This window comes from Protomyctophum bolini, assembly GCF_963924005.1.
Source record: "Protomyctophum bolini genome assembly, chromosome: 20".
NCBI classification, from domain to species: domain Eukaryota; kingdom Metazoa; phylum Chordata; class Actinopteri; order Myctophiformes; family Myctophidae; genus Protomyctophum; species Protomyctophum bolini.
In genome coordinates, this window is record NC_137881.1 from 1914450 (window position 1) to 1927616 (window position 13167).

Below are 13167 nucleotides of genomic sequence, written 5' to 3' on the forward strand. Positions count from 1 at the left end.
ACTGACGTAGTAACTGTCTCTATGTGCTGGTCAGTAGATCTATACGCTACTGACATGTTTACTGACGTAGTAACTGTCTCTATGTGCTGGTCAGTAGATCTATACGCTACTGACATGTTTACTGACGTAGTAACTGTCTCTATGTGCTGGTCAGTAGATCTATACGCTACTGACATGTTTACTGACGTAGTAACTGTCTCTATGTGCTGGTCAGTAGATCTATACGCTACTGACATGTTTACTGACGTAGTAACTGTTTCTATGTGTTGGTCAGTAGATCTATACGCTACTGACATGTTTACTGACGTAGTAACTGTTTCTATGTGCTGGTCAGTAGATCTATACGCTACTGACGTGTTTACTGACGTAGTAACTGTCTCTATGTGCTGGTCAGTAGATCTATACGTTACTGACATGTTTACTGACATAGTAACTGTCTCTATGTGCTGGTCAGTAGATCTATACGCTACTGACGTGTTTACTGACGTAGTAACTGTTTCTATGTGCTGGATACGCTAGAGACATGCCAAACCTGGAGGGGAGAGAACAGATGGTGGAGGTGAACGGAACACTGTGTCCCCCCTCCCTCCCCCCTCCCAGTGAGCTGTGGCGTCCCACAAGGAAGCATACTAGGGACTTTACTGTTCCTAATATATGTAAACGACATGACTTCAGCTTGTGACTGCAACTTGTTCCTGTTCGCAGATGACTCAGCACTGCTGGTCTCGGACAGGAACAAACTGCAGGTTGAAAAGACCCTCAGCTCTGAACTCGGTAGAATCTGCACCTGGCTGGCTCGCTGATAACAAACTATCTTTACACCTGGGAAAAACTGAATCCATTCTCTTCGGATCAAATAGTAATCTCAAAAAGGCTTCTTGGTTAGGTGACAATATTATCACACGGAAGGATAAAATTACCTACCTAGGTTCCATCCTGGAGGCCAATCTTTCCGGTGAAAGACGTAATCAAAAAAGTCAATCAAAGAACAAGATTCCTTTACAGGATCTCCTCACTGGTCAACAAAAACACCTTGAAGACCTTAACAGGAGCCCTCGTACAAGGTTTCTTTGACTATGCATGCACCTCTTGGTACCACAGCACCTCAAAGGCCCTTAAAACAAGGCTCCAGACCTCCCAAAACAAACTGGTCAGGCTCCTACTTGGCCTCACCCCCCGAACCCACCTCACCCCTGCCCACTTTGACAGGCTGTGATGGCTTAGGGTCGACGACAGAGTACAGCATCTTGCAATGGGTCTGTTCCACAAGATTCGATACACCACCAAGATACCCGCATGTACCTGTCTAAATACTTCCTTAATGTAAACGAAGTCCACACCCACAACACCAGAGGGAGTGCAACAAACCATGTAGGCTACAACCCAGATTCGGCACAAACAAGGGACTACATTATTTTCGCTCCTATGCCACCAAAATGTGGAACGCCCTACCAACAGTCATTAAGACATGTGAATCCCCTAGGGTAGGTACCCTCACAAAAACATGCAGTAATCCTGGTCTCTAAACTGCCTCCCCCTGGCCAGCCGGGGCGCCTGATGGAGGGGAAAGGAACTGGTTGGAATAACGTGTTCCTTCCACGCGCTACATCCAACCAGGGAAACTCCCCCCTGTCAGGTTGTAAAGGAGCAACTTGGACACTCAGGCATGAAGGAAGCATGAGTTCAAAGTCCGTTGCTCTCCCCAGGTTGGCGGAGGGTGTGTAGAGCCCAGGATCACAGTAGATGATTGGCACAGGGGTGAAAAATGGGTTACAAAATCGTGGGATAAAAAATATTAAAAAAAAAAAAAAAAAAAGACATGTGAATCCCTTGACTCCTTCAAAACTGCTCTCAAAGGGCACCTACGGATGGCTGCAATTCGAAACTGGCCTCTGTAAAAGCTGAATTTTTATCTGTATTGTACTGTGTTTTTGTATGGACGTGGTGTTGGGTGCCTGCACATGTGCACACATGGCATCAACGCATGGTGTTGTGTGCAGGCGCCCTACACTCTGTCTTTCTTTTTCTTTTACCCCCCTTTTCCCCTCACTGTATATGTATTTTTTCCCTTTTTGCTTCCTATATGATGAATTCCTGTTCTGTTCTTTAACTACATAGAAGTGTCTATTTGTTTGTCTCTAAATGTTTTGATGAATTGAACAATGTGGACCCTGTTGCCGCCCACATAAATAATACAACAATGGATACACAGTATAAATGAAAAAGTAAAAATACATGTTGGTAGAAATGTAAAGTGTGTGTGTGTGTGTGTGTGTGTGTGTGTGTGTGTGTGTGTGTGTGTGTGTGGGGAAGACACTGACATTGAATTGTTCGATTTGATTCATCAAATGGTTCTAAGTTTATATTTAAAATTACCACTATAGTTCCAGAGCGCTGATTATTATTCTGGACCCACTGAAAAAAATCTGCCATTATTATTTTTTTCCATAGAGATTAACACAAAGTGTATTTAAACATGTTTATATTTAAATGTATTAAAATATTTATATCAATTATTTTAAGCCTTGAATCAAGCCTTCCAGGATCCTGGTGAATCATGACCATAAAAACTCTGATTCTGTGAATAAATGAAAATGAAAAACGCTAAACAAAGAGCATTTATTAAATGTAGTAAATAATTCAATTAAATATGCAATCTTGTTGTTTTCTCAGAATCAGAGGTGTTATGGTCATAACTCACCCGGATCCTGGATGGATTGATATAAATATTTTAGTAAATCTCGATGGGAGAGTTTTCAGCACTATAGCTGTTCCATATTATCTGCTCCCCACTGTATTACACTGTACCATGGCTCCCCCTGGTGACCGTTCATGGTACGTGCACCGTGCACGCTCCAGGCTGCAGCAGGGCTGGTGCGCATGTGCACAACCCTCTATGTGCGTTGCAGCGTTCACACTATGGTTCACACACACACACACACACACACACACACACACACACACACACACACACACACACACACAGCTGTTAGCAGTGTGGTTTTAATAATAAAACTACAACTACAAGGTGTGAGAGAGAGAACTATTTACAGAATTAAGTCCCATGAAAGAGTTTAAAACATCTAGAAAAGGAATAACGGAGAGAAATATCAGTGAATCTGTGATCTGCTCGTTACGTCTTGTTGATCCAATCGATTGGTCGGGCCCGCAGAGAGAGGTGTTACGGTGAACTTGGTGACCTGACGAAATATGTGACCGTCTTGTGGACTTGACATAATAAATAACTCACATGGTGATCTTTTAATACGAGCCTGCCTAAATACCGCTTCGTTGAACTCTGTAATAAACAAACCGCAGTGATTTACGTTCATACACTGACGTCACGTGACGTCTAGAGACGATGGTCACACATTTCTGCAGGTCACCAATGTCACCGTGACGTCACACCACCATGCTGGACTGACCGAGTGGCTTTGGAATTCAGCTCTAAGAAGAGACGGTGTTCCAGAAGCTTCATTGAAATCGACACTTTTCAGGTACAAAATGAGTATCGATGCTCCTGAATGGTTGAACACATTGTTATGATGTCTTGTTTGTTTGTGTTCAGATTAACATTCTGACCGAATATGGAGTGGTTTGGTTTGGAAATGCTACGTTAGCTTGTTAGCTAGCCGCATCCTGTCACCGTTAGAACATCTGACAAGACACTTTTAACAAAATATCATTGTTAATATTTCCTTCTTTGCTATTTCTGTTAGCCAGTTAGTACCATACTAGTATTATCTTCAAAAACGATCGTGTACAATTAACAGCTTTGACCGGGTATTTGGTTTAGCAAATGCCTTTACTAGCATGGAAGCTGTAGTCAGCATTGGTAGAGGGTCCCCCCACACCAAACGGACACACACATTAGCTGCCTGCACACAACACAACTAGTATTGTTGTTGTTGCATTAGATTAGCCTACTTAATTTACAAGTCTACACAATTAGAGAATGTAGAAACATTGTTATTTTATTTTAAATAATGGTGAATTTATGTGATGATGATGGTTGGAGATGTTGGCAACTAATCTAGGCATAACATATTCTGAATTACCAAAAAGAGGACACATGCGCGCGTGCATGTGCGCGTGCATGTCGTGGATGTGCACATGTGTCGTGCGCGTTTGAATTAAATGAATTTGTCAAAAAAGTTTGGCTCCTAAATTTGATCAAATATGCTCTATATTAGTTATGTATTTATTTAAAGCAGTGGCTCTCAAAGGTGTGATCCAGGGACCCTCATGGTTCCTTGAGGGGGCTGATCTACATCCACACGTGAGCTTGTAAATCGGCTAGTTGAACTATTCAAAAATGTTTTTCTTTCAAAATAGGGCCTTAAATATCTTCAGTTGGGGTATCATGGACGTCAGCAAGGGCATGCTGTCACAACGGGTTCCTAACGCCAAATAAAATGTCTTCAGATCTGACCCAAGTCTCCTGAGGAGAAGTCTGAGGCAAGTCCTGGACGCGTTATCACCACCAATGTTCAAGGATGTGTTTACAAAACATTGCGGTGTTTGTTTACAAACATTTGGTGTTTGTTTACAAACATTTCAGTGTTTGTTTACAAACATTTGAGATTTGTTTACAAACATTTGAGATTTGTTTACAAACATTTGGGATTTGTTTACAAACATTTGGTGTTTGTTTACAAACATTTCAGTGTTTGTTTACAAACATTTGAGATTTGTTTACAAACATTTGAGATTTGTTTACAAACATTTGGGATTTGTTTATAAACATTTGGGATTCGTTTATTCGGTACTACCCCCCCGACTGGGGTCGGTACTACCCCCCCGACTGGTCGGTACTACCCCCCCGACTGGGGTGGTACTACCCCCCCGACTGGGGGTGGTACTACCCCCCCGACTGGGGTGGTACTACTAGTGAATTAAATTTCCCCATTGACATGAATGGGAAAATGCAAAAAATCACATTCAATTATTTTTTCCTCTGACACTGTAAGCACTAGAGTTACAAAACTTGGAGGAATATTTCCTAATTATCACTAAAATTAATTAAAATTATAATTGTTTAGGTCGGCCTCATGGTGGCGCTATAACAGCCCACTTTACCTTTTGGCTCATAACTCTTCAACCGTAGGTCGTAAAATCAAAATTATTTTTTACCTGGATTCCTTGGGTCATGACGCATCTCCCCATATAGGCCACGCCCATTTGCGTCATGATAGATTTTCCGCCATTTTGAATTTTGTCCAAAACACACTTTTTGCTTTTCCCACTACAGATTTTGTCAAAATCTCACAGAAATCGGCACACGTGATCTCTGGACCCCTCCGATTAAAATACTAACTTCACAATTTTGGTAGTGCGTATCGTTCGGCCGGAATCGTCTTCCAAAGTTAGTAGAAGGGGCCTATATCACAAAAAATGCCATAAATCACAAACGGAATGTCCAATCCATCCAAAATTTGAATCGCATGTCCGGGGTGGTTCGTCAGGAACAAGTTGCAGTTGCAGGCTCTCAAAGGTGTGATCCAGGGACCCTCATGGTTCCTTGAGGGGGTTCCAAATGGACCCATTATAGGTCTGTAACTCTGAGAGTGTAACACGTGGACCCAAATGGACCCTTACAGGTCTGTAACTCTGAGAGTGTACTAGTACAAATGGAACCAAATGGACCCTTTTATAACGTTTAACTATGATACTGTACAAATGGAATCAAATGGGACTCTTATGAGTCGATCTGGTTTTACTCTCAGAGTTATGGGGCTTCTTGAAATTAAAAAGTTTAAGAACCTGTAGGCCTATGCAATGGCTTATCTCTTGTAAAAAGAGAGACCAGCCTATTCTCCAAACCATTATCTTATGCTTTGCTAGGTTGTACAAAATAATATTGGGTCAATTTAATTTGCAGGACTCACCTCGCGCACAGCTGCCTTGTCTGTGTTGTTGACATGGGCTTGCAGGACAGAACTTTTATTTGTGACAGACACATAGTTCCTTTGCAGACAATACAATCTGCTTCTCATTGGTCAGTCACAAAGCTAAGAAAACAGTAGCCTACTTTTTCTGCATGTCAATGATGATGAGATAGTTCTTTGGCATTTCAAGCTTTCCTCACGGAGAGCACAACAGTCTATCTGCAGACAGCAGAGCAGCCAGCGAGCCTTTCTCTACTCTGCTCTGCGGTCGGGACCAGTGCTGTCAGACTCAGCGCGCAGCGCATGCAGAGTTATGAATAATACACATTCCGGGGTGCGGGCTGAAAGTCCACCTCTCACAGTGTTTTTCCACTACGAACCATTGAACGTGCATTGTAATACACATTGGTCTGAATGGTCTGTGAGCGTGCGGGTGTCTCTGGTCCCTCTCGGGCAGAGACGAATTTTCACTCTGGACCATTTCTGACACACACGTTGCACCTCGTTGTCGTCGCTCATTTTAGTTTTATTATCGTACTTCTTTCTCTCTCTCCTTCTTATCGCCGACTCTACTCCAAAGTTTAAGCCAAAGTTTAAAATAGTGGTTAAACCCCAAAGCGACACAGATGTATTTCCGTCCTAAATGGTTAAAGTCCTTCCTTATTCTCTTGATTTCAGACCGGAGTCCAGACTGCAGGTGAAGACGAACTCTCCAGACTCGTAAGAACTACAATACCCATGATGCATCACTCCCAGGTGAAGATGAACTCTCCAGACTCAGCCAGGGACGTTTCTATTAAACAGGAAGCTGGAGACGTTTCTATTAAACAGGAAGCTGAAGACGTTTCCATTAAACAGGAAGCTGAAGACGTTTCCATTAAACAGGAAGCTGAAGACGTTTCTATTGAACAGGAAGCTGAAGACGTTTCTATTAAACAGGAAGCTGAAGACGTTTCTATTAAACAGGAAGCTGGAGACGTTTCTATTGAACAGGAAGCTGAAGACGTTTCTATTAAACAGGAAGCTGAAGACGTTTCTATTAAACAGGAAGCTGGAGACGTTTCTATTGAACAGGAAGCTGAAGACGTTTCTATTAAACGGGAAGCTGAAGACGTTTCTATTAAACAGGAAGTTGAAGACGTTTCTATTAAACAGGAAGTTGAAGACCAGCCACACCTCAGTAAGTTTCATGTTCTCTTCCTTTCTTTAAAGACCTGAGACCAGATTCTACAAACGTCTTCCAGATCATGACAGTCTTTTGAACATCTGAAAACATTTTGTTCCCCAGAAGCAAAGATTTTAGTTAAAAAAAAAAAGAAAGAAAATAAAAACGAATAGTTTTAAAATAACGGTTAAAAGCTAAGGTGACACAGATGCGTTCTCGGTCTAAATGGGTTAATAATTTTCTGTTCTGTAGGTCACGTCAGACATCGCATAACTTGAGGCAAGTAAATTAACTCTATGGGAGCCAACCCAGGGCAAAGCCAGGAGGGGAAAGAGGCGTAGCACCTCTTGGTATCTCTTGTCTGTGTGTCGTGTGTGGATGTAGATCAGATTGTTTCCATTCTCCTAATTGTCATCAGTTACACACCTGCTTGCATAGCTGATGGTTGACCATACATACATCCCCAAAGTATTAGTTCCTGAATTTAACACTAAGTATCATAGCCGTCGGGTGCGTTTTACCTTTGGGTAGGCTATGGAATTGCGTCGGGGGGGGGGGGGGGGGACTCTCGCGAGGCCGCCGCCGCGGATTTATTTATTTCCCAGATGGTCTAAAAATGAGTTATTTAGCATACTTTTACCAATGAATTAGCCTATACACAGACAACGACTTTTGGATGTCTTTTTCTCAAGTCTCGAGTCAGTCAGTCACCGTAGTGTAGATTACCCGGCGGTCTTGCTGCCCCTCCGGGAGTCGCGGCTCATGGCTCTTCACAGACGGCACAGAGACAGCAGTCACTCCGCTGAACGTGTCAGTGTTGCTGCAGTGGTGTGAACTGTGAACCGTGCGGGCACTGAGTTCGGACAGCCGACTCACAGCTTCTTCTTCTGAATTAGGCTACTTTATCTTTGCCTTGAAAAAGACATTTTGCGTTTTGCTGTTTCCCAAAAAAACCCAGCGTGCGCTACTCTTTGCTACAAAGCGACTGGAAGGACGAGGTTTACAGACATACCAATAGTAGTCAATCATATGCTGATTAGGCCAGTTGCTGTATAGTGTATAGCCTATCCGATCAGCGATCACCAGGGGGCAGCGACAACACACACACACATATATTATATATATTTAAAAAAATACCCAGCATAATTTTTGGGAAGGCTAAGCCTTCCCTAGCCTTATGCACCCGCCGCCTATGCTAAGTATAGTGTTTAAGTACAGAGTAGTATAGAATGTTTAAGTACAGACGGTTGGTTCACCCTAGGTATAGAGTGTTTAAGTGGGTTAGCAACTTTCAAACAAGTATTTGCAAGCTTAGCGTCTGCACTTTCTTACTCTTTACAAAAACTGAAACATTACCATTATGTGCGACGCAATTTCTATCGGGTGTGGGAAAATACTTGCCTGGCCGACTGGTAGCGTGAACAAGACATTTGGCACTGATCGCTACAGCAGTTTGTGAGATTTGATCGCTACTGTAGTTTGTCAGATTTGCCCGAAACACACAGAGAGACGGACTCATAGACTCACAGACCCATGTACGTTCAGACGCACAGAGCTACGCAGTAGACATCTTTTATATAGATTGTTAAGCTACCAGCGGTCCACATTTCAAGCTTTCATTGTCAGAAGTGCTTCTGTTTCATAACGTCATGCACTGAGTGGCATGACTAATTTACTTCCAAATCAGAGCTCAAGGTGTGAAGTAACTTGCTGTAACATTATTATTCATTTTGGCTTTTGGTGTACTGTCAAAGTAACTAAATATATTATTTCACACTACGTTTTTTGTATTTCGCAAAAATCTTTCATAACTGTAATAACATGTAGTTAGTAGCGCTTTAGTCAATGTTATCTTGGTAGGTAATAGCTCATTTTGTACATGGAAAATTAATGGATTTACATTTTAGGAATCCAGTGTTGACCATCATGTTATGTTTCTGCTCCTAGACATCCTGCACATGGTTGTGTGTAAAGAGGAGGTTTCTCCTGAACAGGAGAGGAGCCCCAGTCTGCTCCAGGAGGAACCAAAGCCTCCACACATTAAAGAAGAACAGGAGGAGCTTAAAGATGAACAGGAGGACCTACTTCAAAGACCAGAGGAACCTGTTGGGTCAACGTTGACATTACTAGCAGTGAAAGTTGACGATGAAGAAGACATTTCTTCTTCATCATCGTCACCTTTCATCTTTGTCTCATCTTCCCACTGCTCTGAGGTTCAAGTCGTACTTGAATCTGACACTGAAGTCACTGAAGACAGTGATGATTGGGAGGAGACCAGTGAAGACGATGATGACGAACGTCGTGACAAGAGTTTCAGAGACTCAGGTTCCCTGAAGAAGCACCAGCGTGTCCACACTGGAGAAAAACCCTTTCACTGTAAACATTGTGACAAGAGTTTCAGTTGGTCAAGTCACCTGAAGAGACACCTTCGTGTCCACACTGGAGAAAATCGTTTCCAGTGTAACCATTGTGACAAGAGTTTCAAACGGTCAGATAACCTAAAGCAACACCTTCGTGTCCACACTGGAGAAAATCGTTTCCAGTGTAACCATTGTGACAAGAGTTTCAAACGGTCAGATAACCTAAAGCAACACCTTCGTGTCCACACTGGAGAAAATCGTTTCCAGTGTAACCATTGTGACAAGAGTTTCAAACGGTCAGATAACCTAAAGCACCACCTTCGTGTCCTCACTGGAGAAAAACCTTTCCACTGTGAACATTGTGACAAGAGTTTCAACAATTCCAGTCATCTAAAGTCACACCTTCGTGTCCACACTGGAGAGAAACCTTTTCACTGTAAATATTGTGATAAGAGTTTCAGGAGTTCCAGTCATCTAAAGTCACACCTTCGTGTCCACACTGGAGAGAAACCTTTTCACTGTAAATATTGTGATAAGAGTTTCAGTAGTTCCAGTCATCTAAAGGAACACCTTCGTGTCCACACTGGAGAGAAACCTTTCCAATGTAAAAATTGTTTCAAGAGTTTCAGGCACTCATCTTTCTCTAAGCGACACATTTGTGTCCACACTGGGGAAAAACCTTTCCACTGTGAACATTGTGACAAGAGTTTCAGTTTGTCACTTAGCCTGAGGAGACACCTTAGTGTCCACACTGGAGAAAATCGTTTCCAATGTAAACATTGTGACAAGAGTTTCGTTCAGTTAGGTCACCTGAAGGCACACCTTTGTGTCCACACTGGAGAAAATCGTTTCCAGTGTAACCATTGTGACAAGAGTTTCAAACGGTCAGATAACCTAAAGCAACACCTTCGTGTCCACACTGGAGAAAATCGTTTCCAGTGTAACCATTGTGACAAGAGTTTCAGTTGGTCAAGTCACCTGAAGAGACACCTTCGTGTCCACACTGGAGAAAATCGTTTCCAGTGTAACCACTAACCATTGTGACAAGAGTTTCAAACGGTCAGATAACCTAAAGCAACACCTTCGTGTCCACACTGGAGAAAATCGTTTCCAGTGTAACCATTGTGACAAGAGTTTCAAACGGTCAGATAACCTAAAGCAACACCTTCGTGTCCTCACTGGAGAAAAACCTTTCCACTGTGAACATTGTGACAAGAGTTTCAACAATTCCAGTCATCTAAAGTCACACCTTCGTGTCCACACTGGAGAGAAACCTTTTCACTGTAAATATTGTGATAAGAGTTTCAGGAGTTCCAGTCATCTAAAGTCACACCTTCGTGTCCACACTGGAGAGAAACCTTTTCACTGTAAATATTGTGATAAGAGTTTCAGTAGTTCCAGTCATCTAAAGGAACACCTTCGTGTCCACACTGGAGAGAAACCTTTCCAATGTAAAAATTGTTTCAAGAGTTTCAGGCACTCATCTTTCTCTAAGCGACACATTTGTGTCCACACTGGGGAAAAACCTTTCCACTGTGAACATTGTGACAAGAGTTTCAGTTTGTCACTTAGCCTGAGGAGACACCTTAGTGTCCACACTGGAGAAAATCGTTTCCATTGTAAACATTGTGACAAGAGTTTCGTTCAGTTAGGTCACCTGAAGGCACACCTTTGTGTCCACACTGGAGAAAAACCTTTCCACTGTAAATATTGTGATAAGCGTTTCAGTGCTTCGTGTAATCTGAAGACACACCAGTATGTCCACACTGGAGAAAAACCTTTCCAATGTAAACATTGTGACAAGAGTTTCAGACAGTCAGGGTTACTGAAGAAGCACCTTCGTGTCCACACTGGAGAAAAAGCTTTCATTTGTCCACATTGTGACAAGAGTCTCAGCGACTCAAGAAATCTGAAGTCACACCTCCGTGTCCACACTGGAGAAAAACCTTTCAACTGTCAATATTGTGACAAGAGTTTCAGTGATTCAAGGAATCTGAAGACACACCTCCGTGTCCACACTGGAGAAAAACCTTTCCAATGTAAACATTGTGACAAGAGTTTCAAAAGGTCACGTTCCCTGAAGAAACACCTTCGTGTCCACACTGGATAACAACACAGACTGGTAAATATAACGCCTTTATCCAAGGCGCTGTACATAGATTGTGCATTACATTACATTACATTACATTACATTACATTCATACACTGATTGCGTCGGAAGCCATGCAAGGTACCAACCAGCACATCGGAAGCAATTTGGGGTTCAGTGTCTTGCCCAGTGGAAACCTCGTATGAATCTGATCTCAGGTGGGTTAAAACAGGCCAAAAGGCCCAATGAAGAGGAAATGATCACTTCTCCTTTAAACAGGTGATCACCCCCCCCCCCTCCTAACTTTCTCCCACTCTGTACATTTAGTGTTGTATTATTGACTACATGATACATTTTCTTGTATTGATGATATTGATTTTTTTGTTGAGGGGCGCTAGCTCTTCCTACTGGGCTTTGTCTTTGTGTGAACACAAACATGATGATTTGATTGGCTGATCATCACCCCCTAGCGATTATTTGATTGGTTGATGTACATATTGAGAAAAACTGATGACGCCAGAAATGATTGGCCAGAATGACATTTTTTTTTATGATTTGATTAGCTGAGCATGGAATGTGATGCATGACGATAAGACCTTACCACAAGTGTGATTTGGTGTTATTCTTCATGTCTATGAATTGATTGCATTAATTTGGGCCTGAATGGAAACAAGCAAGGGATGATACCTACCTAGCTCGCAGAGTTTGTAAACAATCGCCCTCTTCATAGCGAGGCAAATTATGAACTAAGGAATAAATCAGCAGGATCGTGGCGTTTACTCTGAACACTTCACGTAGGGACGCCCAAAAGTTGTGTTTGACGAAATGGAACGCTATCTGGCGCCTGGAGCTCCTCTTCTCCTCCGTGTAGGCCCACATACACCCTGTTTGTTTGGGAGATCCCTCCCGTGTGTCACACACTCACTTCCTATCCCTTAGTAAACTTGGGTGGTGGTATCAAATCAATCAGTCACTGACACCTATCAATCACCCTGCTCCTTTTTTTTTTTTAGGAATAATAGCGATAAGACCGCCCTTCCAGTCTGCTGGTATGCTTTCCTCTTCCCATATTTTATGGTGGTTGAGGTTTCAAGATCAGCCTGTAGGGCCTCCGCGGGGATGTCGTCTGGCCCTGTTGCCTTGCCACGTCGTTGTGCCTTAATGGCCTTCTTTACCTCAGTTCTTGTTGGGAAGGGGGGGGGTACAGTTGATGTGAAGCAGGTGTGCTGCTGGTGGTATTTCTCTCACTTGGGCAGGGGGTGGTCTGTTGAGCAGCTCCCTAAAACGCTCTGTCCATCTTTGCTGTTGTTCCTCCTTAGTAGTAAGGACTCGTCCCTGTTTATCCCGGACTTGGGCATTTGTCTGCCTAAACTTTCCAGCTGGTTTCTTTGTGGTCATTTATAGCTCCTTGAGGTTGTTTTTTCCCCCGCTGCTTCCTCCGCTTCTTGTGCCAGGGCCTCGATGTAGTTCTGTCTGTCACACTTGGCGCTTTTCTTTACCTCCTTGTTTGCTACCTCGTAATCTTTGTGGGCTGCTGCCTTTTTTTTGCTCGGGTTTTGCATTTGTTTAAAGTGTCCTTTTTTGCCCTCCTTTCTTCTACTCTTCTCAGTGTTTCTGTTGACAACCAGGGTTTTGTACATCAATGATATTTGTGAAGTGTCAAAG